This window comes from Malaclemys terrapin, chromosome 18 (genome assembly GCF_027887155.1).
Source record: "Malaclemys terrapin pileata isolate rMalTer1 chromosome 18, rMalTer1.hap1, whole genome shotgun sequence".
NCBI lineage: Eukaryota > Metazoa > Chordata > Testudines > Emydidae > Malaclemys > Malaclemys terrapin.
This window is the reverse complement of record NC_071522.1, coordinates 9,526,585-9,541,339: the sequence shown is the minus strand read 5'-3', so window position 1 is coordinate 9,541,339 and position 14,755 is coordinate 9,526,585. Positions and strand designations below refer to the sequence as shown.

General features: G+C 47.0%; 1 protein-coding gene across 1 annotated transcript in view; it reads right to left on the bottom strand.

The window, feature by feature from the left end:
- KSR1 (kinase suppressor of ras 1) overlaps positions 1 to 14,755 on the bottom strand; it is a 120,027-nt gene that overhangs the window by 38,543 nt on the left and 66,729 nt on the right. The window lies entirely within an intron of this gene.

Here is a 14,755-nt window from a genome sequence, read left to right as displayed (position 1 = left end):
GCACCTCTTCACTACCCGCCGGATAGCAATCGATCTATTGGGGATCGACTTATCGCGTCTAGTGAAGATGCAATAAAAATCAATCCCCGATGGCTCTGCCGTCGACTCCGGAAATCCACCGCGGCAAGAGGCGGAAGCTAGGGTTACCATATTTAGTGCCTCCGAAAGGAGGACACTTTAAAGGGGCCCCCGCCCCGGCCCCAAAATCTCCGCCCCCTCCCCTGCTTCCTGCGAACATTTGAGTTGCGGGAAGCCTGAAGCAGGTAAGGGGGGGTGTGGGGGGAGGAGGCGCAGCCCACCCCCGGCACTGCTGGTCCCCAGCCCGTCCCCCGAGCTCCCGGCCCGGCCCCCCGAGCCCCCGGCCCGGCACCGCATGTCCGATTTTCCTGGACACGTCCGGCTTTTTGGGATTTCCCCCCCGGACGGGGATTTGGAGCCCAAAAAGCCGGACATGTCCGGGAAAATCCAGTCGTATGGTAACCCTAGCGGAAGTAGAGTCGACGGTGGTGTGGCAGCGGTTGACTCCCCGCCGTCCTCACAACCAGGTAAGTCGACCTAAAATATACAACTTCAGCTACACTGTAGCTGAAGTTGTGTATCTTAGGTCGACCCCCCATAGTGTAGACCTTAAGACTTACAAACATGGCCGTCCTTAGGCATACGTGGGCTGTGAAGGGCACCTGAAAATTTGGGGCACCCCTGGGTCTTAGTGTCCACCCCCCCACCTCTTCCTATCCCTGTTCTGACCCTTCCTGCAGGCTCCCACAGCTAGCTGCTGCAACCTAGTGAGTCTTCCTCCGGTTGGGATCTAGTAACTTAAAAGGGAAAAAGCCTTCCAGTCTGCCAGACCTATTAGCCCAACACTGAAACTGTTAAAGAGCCATTCAAGTGGTAATGAAGCCATTTAAGAAGCATTTGCTAAACCCCAGGTACTGTCCGTTTCTGAATTCACTGAAACAGTTGTGCATGACTAATATTTACTCAGAACATGTTAGTCTACAGGACCTTAGTTTAAAATTTGCTTTAAAATTATTTCATTAGTGCGTTGCTGAAGATGATAAAAAAAAAATCACATCTCTAAAAAAATCCTTGCATAGATTTTTAGATGCACAATTTAAGGGCAGGTCGTCACTACAGGAGGGGGTCGATTTAAGATAACGCAAATTCGACGTATCGCAGCCGACTTACCCCGCTGTAGGGACGGCGGCAAAATCGACCTCTGCGGCTTCCCGTCGACAACGCTTACTCCCACCTCCGCTGGTGGAGTAAGAGCGTCGATTCGGGGATCAATTGTCGCGTCCCAAGGGGACGCGATAAATCGATCCCCAAGAGGTCGATTTCTACCCGCCGATTCAGGCGGGTAGTGTAGACCTAGTATAAGTATTCATCTGTAGCCTTAAAATGCTTGGATCTTCAGACATAATTTTTTAAGTAAATCCTTCAAAAAGACTACCCTTATCTAAAATACACATTTTAATTTTTTATTGCTATAGTACAAAGAACTTGCTTCCAACTTCTTCCTGTCCATCCCTTTCTCCCTTCACACCCCTTTCCTACCAGATAGTGGAACAAAGGAGTTTCCCTTTCTTTACTTCTAGACTATTTGATGAACTAGTTTTAAGAGAACCCTCTAGCAAAATCAGTACCTTAGTACTATACAAAACCCTTGTTATGCCTAAAAACATTTTTTTTAAAGTTGGTGAAATTTCATAAACATGCATATTGTTATGGAGCTCACACAGTAAGTTAGTGTTAGTTTTTCTAAAATAGGGTTACCATATTTAAAAAATAAAAAGGACACTCCATGGGCCCTGGCCCCGCCCCTTTCCCACCCCCAGCCCCACCCCAACTCTACCCATTCCCCACCCCTTCACCAAAGTCCCTGTCCTAACTCCCCTTCCTCCCTCCCAGCCACACGAAAAGGGCTGGAGCCCGGGAGGGGAAGCGCCCAGCCGGGGGCACAAGGTCTGGAAGCTGCCCAGCAATCCGTGAAGCCGGTAGCGCTCAGGCTTCGGGCAGCCCCCTTGCCTCTGGACCCTGTGCCGCCGGAGCAGAGCAGCTGGAGCCCGGGAGGGGAAGTGCCCGGCCGGTATTTTTCCCGGACATGTTCGGCTTTTTGGCAATTCCCCCCGGACGGGGGTTTGATTACCAAAACGCCAGACATATCCGGGAAAAACCGGACATATGGTAACCCTATCTAAAAGCAATGAACATGGTTATGAACGCACTAAACCTCTGTGACTGGTTAATTTAAATTAACGTTGTTTCAGCGAGTTAAATATGTAGTAATCTGGAATGGATTACTTTATGAAGGCTTAAGAGTACATTTAAAATATAAAATCAGCTTAGAAATAAATACTGATTAAGAAAACGTAAAACAGAAGAGCTGCATCATGTATTCCATAATATTTAATGTTGTATACAGCAGGACAGCTGACTTGCCCTTACTACAAAGTTTTTGCAAATAAATCTGACAAACTTCAGGGTATATCAAAAACCCACGACTGACATTTTTTATTTCCAAATTTAGTGCTTTTAATTAGATACCTTCTGCATGTCCCGTCTTCTCCTTCTGGCATGCCGTGGAAAACATGCTCCATTTTCTTTAGAAAGAAATTGCAGACGAGTGTTTTTTTTTTTCAAATATCAGAGGGGTAGCTGTGTTAGTCTTTTATCCACAAAAACAACAAGGAGTCCGGTGGCACCTTAAAGACTAACAGATTTATTTGGGCATAAGCTTTCGTGTGTGAAAACCTCACTTCTTCAGAGGCATGGAGTGGAAAATTACAAATACAGGTATAGTTATACTGACACATGAAGAGAAGGGAGTTTGGTTCTCCACTTGTAAGGTAACGCTCTTCTCTTCATGTGCCATTATAGCTATGCCTGTATCTGTAATTTTCACTCTATGCATCTGAAGTGGTGTTTTTCACCCACGAAAGCTTATGCCCAAATCTGTTTTCTTTAAGGTGCCACCAGAGTCCTCATTTTTTCAAATGTCATTTGCTTCATGGATTTGGCTGGAGGGGTGTGAGCAGGGTGGGGGAGGGAAGAGAGGCAAGAGACAGCGGGGAGAGGGCTGGACCTGGGCAGAGTGGGGCGGGGCCTGGAGCAGAGCAGGAGTAGAGTATGGGCAGAAGAGGTGGGTTGGGGAGTTGGTCTCCCCAAGCGGCAGCTTCACCCACCGCCCATGACAGCAGGTAAGAGCGGGTCGGCTCCCGCACACTCAGCGTGCATTGCAGTCTCCTTAGGTGGGGCCGTATTCACAGAGCTGAATGCGCTGGCACCGTGCAGTCTGCGGGAGGGAACGGGTATGGGGGTCTCTGCGGGGACCTGTGACTCTCCACCACCATGAGGCGGGCCAGACGGCTCGGTATCCTTTGCTGCCTGGTCCACCCGCCAGGCTGCAAGCCCAGGCTGCCGTCAGGCATAGGGGCACCAGTTTAATAATACTGCATAGGGCCCCATAAATCCTAAGGACGGCCCTGCTTACAAACAATAGAAGGTTAATAAGGAGTACGAGAAATGGGATAACAAGCAGAGAGATACAAGAATTCCTCTGAAACTTTTGCTCACAACAATCACTGTTACTAACCCTCATGATTTTACCACAAGTCTTGCGACATATCGTTCTTTTTCTTAACGGCCTCGCAGTTCCTGGAGCCATAGGATTACAGGACAATTACAACTTTTTTTCTTCTTTAAATCAGAAGTTTTACACCCTCATTTCTTAGGAAAAATAGCTTGAAAACTTGAGTCCTAGAGGCTTAAAACCAAGCCAAATGGCGTAAGAACCAACGTGTAATTTTTTTTTAAACTTTTTTTTTTTTGTTAATCCAGTCTCATGATATGCCTGATTGATGATTTTTCAATGCTGGGGTTGGCAGTACTGCTAACTGAGACCCAAACAAACATTTGAGGTTTGTGTTAAATTCTCTTCGCTCCCAACTCCCAAGACACACACAGACATTCTTTACTTCCAGTTTAAATCATTTTTACATTAGATTAAAGGGAAAATAATGAATCACGAAAGGACAAAAGTCTCTAAGAAAACAGTGGGACAAATCTATAACTTGCTGGGTCTGAGCAGAATGCAAAACTGCAGCTGCCTCAAATCAGATGCCTAGGAATTTAAAGGCACAGTATGGAATAAAAAGATCTGCTTTTCTTAAATGATTTTTGGTCAGAGCAAAAGTATGAGGCACCAAGACCCTTAGCAAAAAAACACAATGATAATGTATGCTCTTGGGGACTTGTAGCCAGCTACTACAGATGCCACCAGTGCATATAAATATATAATAAAACAATGATTATTCTCTCACTCTTATCTGACTCTGGGTAAGCTCATCTCAAATTAGCTGATTCACACAGAACCTTTTGAGATTTCCCCCATCACTAGTTTCTATAGGACAGAGGTAAATCCGGGACCTACAAAGAGACAGTTGAGAGGGATAAGTCACACTCCTACCGTTTTCATATTTTTCAATCATTTCAAGTCTTGTAAAATGCTCTACTAAATGTCCTCCAAACTAGGGGTAACATTTTCACAAATGCCGAAGTAACTTAGGTGCATGTCTAGCTTAAAATGCTACACGATGCACCACTTCAGTGTAGACACTACCTATACTGACAAAAGGGGTTCTCCCATTGGCATAGGTAACTCACCTCCCTGGGTATGTCCAGACTACCCGCCATACCGGCGGGTAGCGATCGATTTATCGGGGATCGATATATTGCGTCTTGTTAAGACGCGATATATCGATCCTGAACACACTCCCCATCGACTCCGGAACTCCACCGGAGCGAGCGGCGGTAGCGGAGGGAGGTAAGTCAGAATAAGGTATGTCGACTTCAGCTACTAGCTGAAGTTGTGTATCTTACATCGACGCCCCCTCCAGTGTAGGCCAGGCCCCTCAGAGACAGTAAATGGAGGAATTCTTCCATCGACCTAGCACGCTCTAACTGGGAGTTAGGTCAGCATAGCTAAATCTCTCGAGAGTGGGGATTTTTCATCTAAAATGAAACCATGACATGCTGTGGGGCAGCCTTCAGTCAGACAATGGGTTCAAAGCTTAGGGAATCACAAGAATGGGGGGTGGGGGTGAGAACACACACACACACACACACGACGGAGAGGAAAACAGAGGGAAGAATTCCAAGATGTCAAAATTTCAAAGAAAATGCAAACATTTCTCAGGAACTCATATGTCACAAGTGTTACAATATACAAATCTGCTGCTGCTTCTTAGGCAAGATCACACAGCAACAGATCATCTGAAACAGGAACAACATAGGGCCAAAGTCTGCTCGTCTTTGGCACCATTCCCATGGAAGCCTGCGGCGTTCTGCAGGCATATGGCCAGCAGAATTGGCTGGCAGAATCTAAGCCCACACCTACCGTAGTAGATTCATTACTTCCCTGGCCACATCCAACTTCCACTCCAATACACCCCCTAGACGTTCACAGAAACATCTCTGCCCTGAATGTGCACCAGGGTCCGCTCTACAAGACAGGTAGTTATCTTCAGAAAATGCAAGAAACCCTGTAATGGGCAATTATGCCATAATCTGACCCTTGGGGAAAGTTTCCTCCTAACCCTTACCAGTTAGTGGTTGACTTTCTATAGATTCCAAGGCCAGAAAGGACCATTGTGATTATCTGCTCTCGCCTCCTGTATTGCACAGACCACAGAACTTCCCCAAAATAATTCCTAGAGCAGATCTTTTAGGAAAAAATAAAAATCCCATCTTGATTTCAAAATGGCCAGTGATAGAGAATCCACCACGATCTTTGGTAAATTGTTCCAATGGTTAATTACTCTCACCATTAAAAATGTACACCTTATTTCCAGTCTGAATTGGTCTAGCCAATTTTTTTTTTTTTGCCCCAAAGCATGAGGACTTATATCCCTTATAATTTTCTATCACTCCTCATGTAAATTTAGATATTCCCATTATGTATGTAATTAAAGCAATAGGGATTGCACTCACGTCACTTTAAAAAAAAAAAAAGATTGAGACAATCAATTACTTTTCAGGCAGGAAAGCAACCTACATTACTTAGCTAGTCCTGTTGGCAATCTTGTCATTCCAGATCAGAGTGTAAGTCATTGTACCCACACTGCCCCGTACTGTTCCAAGCATGATGCAAAGGTAATCAGTAACCTATTACAGATTTTAATTTTTAATAGCTGTAATGTGTAACAGATTAAATTTGCCCTGAGAAAGCGAAGCATCTCAGTCTCCGCTGACTCCATTAACCCCGGGTTTAAAACTGCAACTACAAATGGAGGTGTGCTGTGGTGTGACGGTTGGAGCACTGAGCTGGGAATCAGGGGACCTGGTTTCTGCCATAATGTGTGCCTTTGGGCAAGGGCCTTAGTTAATCCATCTGTCAAACAGCAATAAGAAGGGATTTCCTATCTTTATCACACTCTGGAATTAGATAAAAAGAGCAGTGACACTTCATGATCAGGTCAGTGGACTGAATACTGGTCCCAGTTACACCTGTATAAATGAGGAGTCATTCTACTGAAGTGATTCTGTATTTGCACCAGTGCAAAAGGAGAGCAGAGTCTGGCCTTGTGTGCGCACAGATAAGTGGGATAAGAGAAACGGTGTGGTTATGCTGTCTTTTCTAGACGAGGGATGGTAGATTTTACACTATTATCCCTTGCCACTGCACTCGCATCCAGGAAGGTAGGTTCTACTCCAGGGCGATGAGGAAGTGAAATATCTGTGATAGAGACAGGTATACCAGGAGTTTGGTTTAATGATGGAACATATGGCTGCACAAATAGGAGCAGAAGACAGGAAGAGGCACGCTGGCATAAACGAATGCTGGATACTAGCTCAGGCTGCAAGCCATACCCAGAGGGAAGAGTCACAGCACGTTCTGGAATTCTGTTCAGCACCAGACGATCCAGAAAGATGCTCGCACGTCCTTGCCTGCGAGAACTGCGCCTCCAGCCACCAGCACTCTGACAGGGGCTGCTAGGCCTAAAGCTGGCACAGCAGATTACACAGGTTCACCCATCTGTTATGGGTCGCACAGAGAAGCTGTACGCACACCCCCACACACAACTTTGGTCTTCCCACGTTGTCTGGTGGCTGACCAGAATTCCAGAACACTCTCGCTGGGTGGCTGGCTCGCAGCCTTAGCCAAGAGCAGACTTCTTTTAGCGAAGGGTTAGTAACTAAAGCAATTGCTGCTGTTTGGGACCTTGATCCTTCAAGGTGCAATACGCTGCCTGAGGTGCGGAGCACCCTTTACTCCCACTCCAGGCTTGTGGGGCTGGGCCTTATAAGCACTGAAGCCAGGGGCTTCAGAAGAGCTCAGGACCCACAGTTGAGGCTGGGTTTGCAAGACAGCTTGGCTACCACTTACTAAGTAAGGGCCAGAGGATCAGAAGCGATCAGTAGACTGGGTGCCGAGCTCGTCTAAAGATCTGGCCATCCACGCCAGACAGGAGCTGCTTGGCGCTAAGTGCTTTTGACAACCTGGCCCTGTGAATATACACGACGCTATCCTAGAAACACTGGGATTGCAGCAAGACGGCACAAACTGTTCAGAGCTCCATGCCCAGCTCTGAAGCACAATTGGGCAAGTGATTTGCTGGGCAGGGAGTGGCATTATGCTGGTCTCTGAGGAGGCACCAGTCAAATCACCACAGGAAGCTGGGTACTTGCTGAGCCAATGGTCTGATCTGCTGAAGCATTTCAGTTGAATCCCTGTTTCATAAACAAAGCTCAGCTACTCTCGGTATTTGTCTGTAGTGAAAACAGATGTTTACACATGCTGCCTTTTCCACAATCCCTCCGTTTCCCCCGCTTTGGGTTTGAGCAGCCGCCAAAGACATTTTCCTCCTCTTGTGGGAGGACACACTGAAGGCTCAGCAGAGAACTCAGTGTCCAGACTACATGGCTGCTAAATCTTGGACGCCGGTTTTTAAGCTCTGTTGTGAAAACACCAGAACCAGTACTGACTACAAGTCTGCCACAGCACCAGCAGCCACTTGAGTGTCTCTCATTTGGGAGCCGACGGGGAGGCCAGATATGGGGAGTTTATTTCCTACACTTCAGCTGGCGAGTTAAGAGCCAACAAAATGAACCACAAAAACAAAATAATTATAATCACAGATGTCAGAGGTGGGAGACACCTGTTTGGGCAGCTAGTCCCTGCCAGTCCAGGCTAGCTCCTGATGCAGTCGGAGCACTGCCAATCACCGCCAAATGACAACATGTACTCAGCAAAGGCTCCGCAGAGTTGGCAAAGCGTTAAAGGGAGGTTGGCAAGGATTTAAGGAAACAGTACAAACGCTACCCACTTCTTCGCTAGCTCACAGGACACTCCTGTGCGGCTTTTGCTCTCAGAAATGGCCAGACCCCACAACTCGTCGCTTGCTCTTCTCCCTCTTGAGCAGGATCATGGCTGGGTCAGACAACACTGCCAACCCCCTATCCGCACCCCACGGGAGCAGGATGAAATGATATTGGGGTATTTATTACGAATGCTCCAGTCCCTGCTGGGGGTGGGGATGTACAAACTGCTTTGCAAAGATAGGCCTAGTCGATACAGTTTTTGTACTGGTATAAATGCAGAAATAAAAATAAAATTAAAATGGCATCACCCAAACAAACGTAGTTAAACTGGCAAATAAATTAATACCTGGCTCTTATCTAGTGCTTTTCTTCAGTAGATCTCAAAGCACTTTACAAAGGAGCCCCCTTTTACATATGGGGAAACTGAGGCACAGAGCAATGGGAAGGGGAAAGAAGAGATAACTTGACCAAGATCACCCATCAGGCCAGTGGCAGAGTCAGGTCTGCTGAGTCCTAGTCTTGTGCTCCACGCACTAGGCCAAGCCCTACCTTGGATGCAGTTATACCCACATAAAGGCGTCCTGTACGAGTATAACATTTCCCTTCTCGTACCGGATAATCTATACCAGTCTAAACCACCTTCCTACTGACATAACTGCATTCACACTACGGGATTGCGTGGATTTAACCGTATCAGCCCAGTAAAAGCAGTACAACTTTTACCAGAGACAAGCCCTAAGCCCCAATCCCTACTATGAGCAGGCATCTGGAATGACATCCTGGCTGGGTTCCTGACAGACTACAAACAGAGCAGAGGGAGAGGGAGAGCAGCCAGGCGACCGCTCCTCTGCGCAAGATTCCTGCATAGGATAGCCAGCGTGAACTCCTAATACCACATCTGAGGAAGGCTGGCGCTTGCCAACATTTGATGAGTGGGCGTGGTGCTATGCAGCAGCATTTGTTGCCCCACAATGCCCAAAGCTCATTCCCAGTGGCGACCGCATCCAAACCCCGTTTCATCCGCACGGAGAACTGGGAGTGCCCATAGATTCAGGTGCGGAGCTTGCTCCCCTTGAAAGCACTGGCCAAATTCCAGGAATTTTATCTCAAGCCTCGTGATATCTGGTGTGGTTCTTAGAGCCCCAGCTCCCAGAGCGATGCACTTCCCTTTCTGGCCCTCAAGACGGCCGAGAAAAAGCCTAAAAATGTGACCTAGGTGCATGCACCCTAAAGGCCCAGAAACCGGAAGGCTGATAAAACCTCCAAAATGTTTAGATTTTAAAAACTGAGATTGCCAAGCAAGTCTCACGATCTTGGGGCTGGCCGTACTAACATTCTCACTGGCTGCAGCAGCAGCTGGCTCCGTCATCAGCCCTGTGTTTTGTCCAGCAGATGGCATGCTCCTGAAGACTTTAAAAGCCCCCTCTTCCACCCTGAGGCTACGGCACTAGGAGGCACGGCCAAGGAGCAAATAGTGAGAAAGTCTTCAGGGCGGACGCTGCCTTGAGGGTGCGTTCGGCAGCTGGCACAGCAAGATGGGCTTCTACCTGAAGCTGTGTGCCATGACACCACGGACTTGGGAGCAAAAGCAGCTGCCTCACCAAACCCATAAGTGACGTCCGATGCCGCCCTCCTCCTGCCCCAAGGAGTTGAATTTTAGAGAGGAGTAGAATGGCAAGTTGTAAGGAAGTATAAGCACAGAAAAGGAGATTATATTTAAACAATCCCAATGACCTTGAGTAGGGAAAGCTCAGACAGGCTTCCAGAACCTGCTGCCAGTCCCCAGGACACGCGACAAAAGAAACTAAGTCTCGGGGGGTGGGGGTGGGGCGTGAAGGGGGGGGGGGAGGAGAATAAGAGGCTTTCTTTAAACAGCCACTCATGTGCTGCACATATGTGGTGGCTTAATATAAAACTGGTCAATCTGATCCCTGGAAGATTGGCCTGAAGCGATTTATCTCCGCTAGCCCCCTGGCCAATGCGATAATCATGCAGGTCACTAGTTCAAGTTGGCACTTTAAAAACAGGCTCAGTTGTTAACGGCTGAGCGGGAGCAGCCCCGAGTCTAGTAGAGCAGATTCTGCACGACATGCTTTGTAAACTAACGTCTGGCTCATGAGTACGCAACGTGGGGACTGCGACCGTTCCGATCCCAATCTCGCTATCCCCGATGGAACTCCAATGGAGTTCTTCCTGATCGACAGCAACTAAGCGAGAGGTAAAGCAGCAATGGATTTAACTCTGCCTGCCTTGTTTTGGTCTGTTTTTGGACGGTGCGGCTTTAAAAATGAAAATAAACCCAGCTCAAAACACACACAGACCTTACAGTCCCATCCTAAGAGGAGCTGGGCTCTTTCAACTCAGAGGGTGTTCACTGGCTTGAGCGTAGAGCCCCACCATGCAAGGCATTTCCCTGAAATTCACCGATCTGTCCTGGAGGTACAGCTACAGCCTTAACAGAGATAGTCAAATCTAGGAGCAGGCTCTGGGTGACTGGTTTAAGGAAAGTAGCAGCTGCTAGACACATTTGCACCAGTGTAGCCAAGGCCTTGGAGAGCTGCTCACCCAGCCCTCTGGCTGTTGCCAAAGAATGAGTGTACTGCAGTTTGTCTCTCTAGCCAGATAAGACAGCCTTACAGAAGGCCCTACACACCAATTGCACTGAGGTGCTAATTTTCTGCTCTCTACTTCAATAGCGTTTAATAGCTTTCTTTTCATTTCTGTTGATAAGGGTGGGCCCAGATGGCACTGGCTTGGTATTTATATAGGAAGAGTGGGGTATGGATGGACGAATGGGTGAGCAATAGATGGGAAATGCTAACTAGCAAAAAGGGGAGACAAGATCGAAATAGCTGTTCTAGGTTCCCTGGAGACAGGTTCAAACCCAAGCAGCGTTTACACAGTCCCTTCTTGCCCACAGCCTACTGCGCATGGCTCTTTCGGAGGAGACCCTGGGTTTGATACGGAGACAAGGTGTGCAGCATAGGAACCTAAACAGATCCTGCCCCCACTGGGGAGAACTCCCATAGGCTTCATTGTGTTTAAGGCTGGAGCAAACCACCCCAAATATTCTGTGTGGACAAAGGAATTCCTTTTCTTGCAAGGAAAATTTTCCCTAGAGGACTCGGCCCAAATACTCCCTCTTCCCCCCAAAAACCAAAAACAAACAAACTGCTGTGCAGTAGGCGATGTGCTGGCTGGCATATGGGACCACAGCAACATGATGTGCTATAAACCCAAGAGTGTGGTTCTGTTTCAAATCAAATCATGAGCGCTCCCATACCTTAGAGAGGAGGGATGTGCTAGCCTATGACTTGGAAGAGCCAAATTCAATTCCCTGCTTTACCACAGATTTAAGGCTGTAAGAATGGCCATACTGGGTAAAACAAATGGTCCATCCGGCCCAGGATTCTGTCTTCCAATAGTGGCCAGTGCCAGGTGCTTCAGAGGGAATGAACAGAACAGGGGAGTTAAAGTGATCCATCCCCTGTCATCGGGTCCCAGCTTCTGGTAGTTGAAGGTTTAGGGACACCCAGAGCATGGGTTTGCGTCCTTGACCATCTCTGCCCCCATCCTCTGAACTTGTCTGAGCTGAACAGTCCCCGTCTTTAATCTCCCCTCAAATGGAAGCTGTTCCATTCCCCTAATCATTTTCATTGCCCTTCTGTGTACCTTTTCCATTTATCTTTTTTGAGGTGGGGGGGGGGACCAGAACTGCATGCAGTATTCAAGGTGTGGGCGTACCATGGATTTAAACAGTGGCATTATGATACTTTCTGTTCCATTATCTATCCTTTTCCTAATGGTTCCTAACATTCTGTTCACTTTTTTGACTGCCGCTGCACATTGAGCAGATGTTTTCAGAGCACTATCCACAATGCCTTCAAGTTCTTTCTTGAGTGGCAACAGCTAATTTAGACCCCATTATTTTGCATATAAATGTGCTTTACTTTGTATTTATCAACATTGACTTTCATCTGTTATTTTGTCACCCAGTTTAGTGAGATCCCTTTGGAGTTAATTACCATGAGTGATTTTGTATCGTCACGCTTCCCGTGTGACCTTGAGCAAGCCTTAGTTTCTCTGTGCCTCAGTTCCCGATCTGTACAATGGGGATAACAGCACTGTTCTACCTCACCAGGGTATTAGGAGGATAAATAAATTTAGGGTTGTAGGGTGCACCGATACTAAGGTAATTAAGGTATATGCAAGATAAGCTGCTGGCAACTGTGAAGGCTTACTCACCACCCTTGGTTCAGCAGAAGAGATCTAAAAACAAAAAAAGCCAAACCAAGAAATAAACTCTTCTTAGAACAATGAGGAGGACTTTTCTACAAAACCCACCTTCAGTCCAGACCTACAGAGTGTGAACTCTACCGTGTACATGCTTGAAAATGAGCACTAATGAAAGCAACCCTCAAATAAAAAAGGTGTGTCAATCCTCAGAACATCAAACAAGCCAGCCAACACTTCCTCCAAATCAGCCACTGAGTAAAATTCACTAAGGCCTTCAGCATCACCACAGTCCATCACTCCTCCAGAGAGGGCTTATATTATACCTGGACATTGTGTTGGTTTTCTGCCCACAGGTGAATTCCACCTGAGGGAGAGCTTTGTTTTTCGGGCTTGTCTATACATGAAGTTATTCCCAGATAAAGTGGGGTGTGGCTTTAAAGAAGAATGACTATTCCAGATTAATTCCAAGGCATACAAGCCCTTGGTATTCTAGTATTCGGAACACCTGTACATGGAGGATAGTGGAAGTTAGCAATGCATTAAGGATTTTTTGCCTCCACAAAATACCATCGCATTTACCTCCCTATAAAAACCTGCAAAATCTTCAGCAAAACTCAAACTAAGACTAAGCAAATACCAAGAAACCCTTTCTACACAACTACATGTTGAAAAAAATGTCATGGATCCCTACAGATGTTAGCAATGTTGGGATAGTTTTTGCAAAAATTCCCTAATGCAGATAAATCTATAATATATTAATGTGTCTCACACACACACCCTTTCTATGACACAGGCAACATGTCTACAACCCCAACCTGGAAACAGTTTCTTCTACCAGCTCTACTGAAGTGAGCTGACCTGTTCCTCACCCCTGTATGGGTGCTGTATTTACAAAGCTGGACATCTGTCAAGGCCCCAAATGCCCCTTCTTAATCAATACATTCCTGGAAGATAGCTGGCTAGGCAAAGAAGCAGATGCTAGATAGGAGAAAGCCCATTACATAAGGTGCTTAAAGTCCTGCTGGTGACTCTAAGCAAAAGCATGTGACGGAGGGTGCTCTGAAGATAGTCTTGGTGAAATTAGTTTTTATTCTACCTTGGCTGCTCCAGTGCCCAAAGAGAAAGGCAATAGAGTATTCGCTCTCTGGTCAGTTCAAACAAACAATATTCTAATGGCCATTCTAGGAAGCCTCAAGTGATGTTCATAGATCACTCTAAACTGGATCTGCCCAGGTTTTGGTCTGGTGCAAACTCTCCCCTCCAGCTACTAAATCTCTCATACAGACACAAACATTCTTGGTGCACAGAGGTGGAAAGCCCTTGCCCAAATTGTGAACTGAATAGTGGATATGGCCTCCTATTGTACATGGGAGGAGTCACAGACAAGGAACCGGTGGGAAGCTTGTTACTACATTATACGTATATGGCATCCTGCTAAGAAATCTCCAGATTCCTTGTGTTGTCAGTCAAGATTGGGCAAGTCTCTCTGATCATGGTGATGCCCTGCCGTCCCACAGGATGCAGATGGGATCAATCTGCAGCCCTCTGTTTGGAAAAAGCATGGGATTTCTGAGTGGAGAGATGAAGCTAAGTCCTTGGTCTCATACCACTAGTCACAACCTTTTGGAGAAGAGAGATAGTGATGTCCCAAGGGAGGTCTTGCCTGCTGACTGGATACAGCCTGTTGAGAACATCAGCCAGGTATAGTGCTTATGAAGGAGCCTCATTTAGGGTTAAAATTTGCCCAATGGTTTGACGCTGTAAGTGGCACTTGGGCCATGTGCTGGTGCTTGGCGCTGGACTGAGTTTAACCCCCTACTGCAAACTTTTTGTGTTGTAAATAGAGGAGCCGCTTCATCTTCCCCACTGCAAAGCTAATGCGGAATAGAATGGAGCTGGGTGGAGAAGTCCATGCTGCTAGGGTCTGTTCTTCCAAGGACTGCGTGGTGACCTAGTGGGGATGCTCCTGCCAAATGGCAGAGTTGTCCTGACCTGTGGAGAAACCATGTGCTATGGAGTCTGGGAGAGGGGGCAGTAGTTCCCTCATGTTCCTCACAGCAACCCCCTGAGGCTACAGAGTTGGTGGCTTTCAAACGAGTCCCATCCAGGTCTCCCTGATGGGTAGGATGGCAACTGTAACAGGGCCTTGAAGTTGGAGACTGAAGAGGAGTACGCCATTCAAATGAAAGGTCTTTAT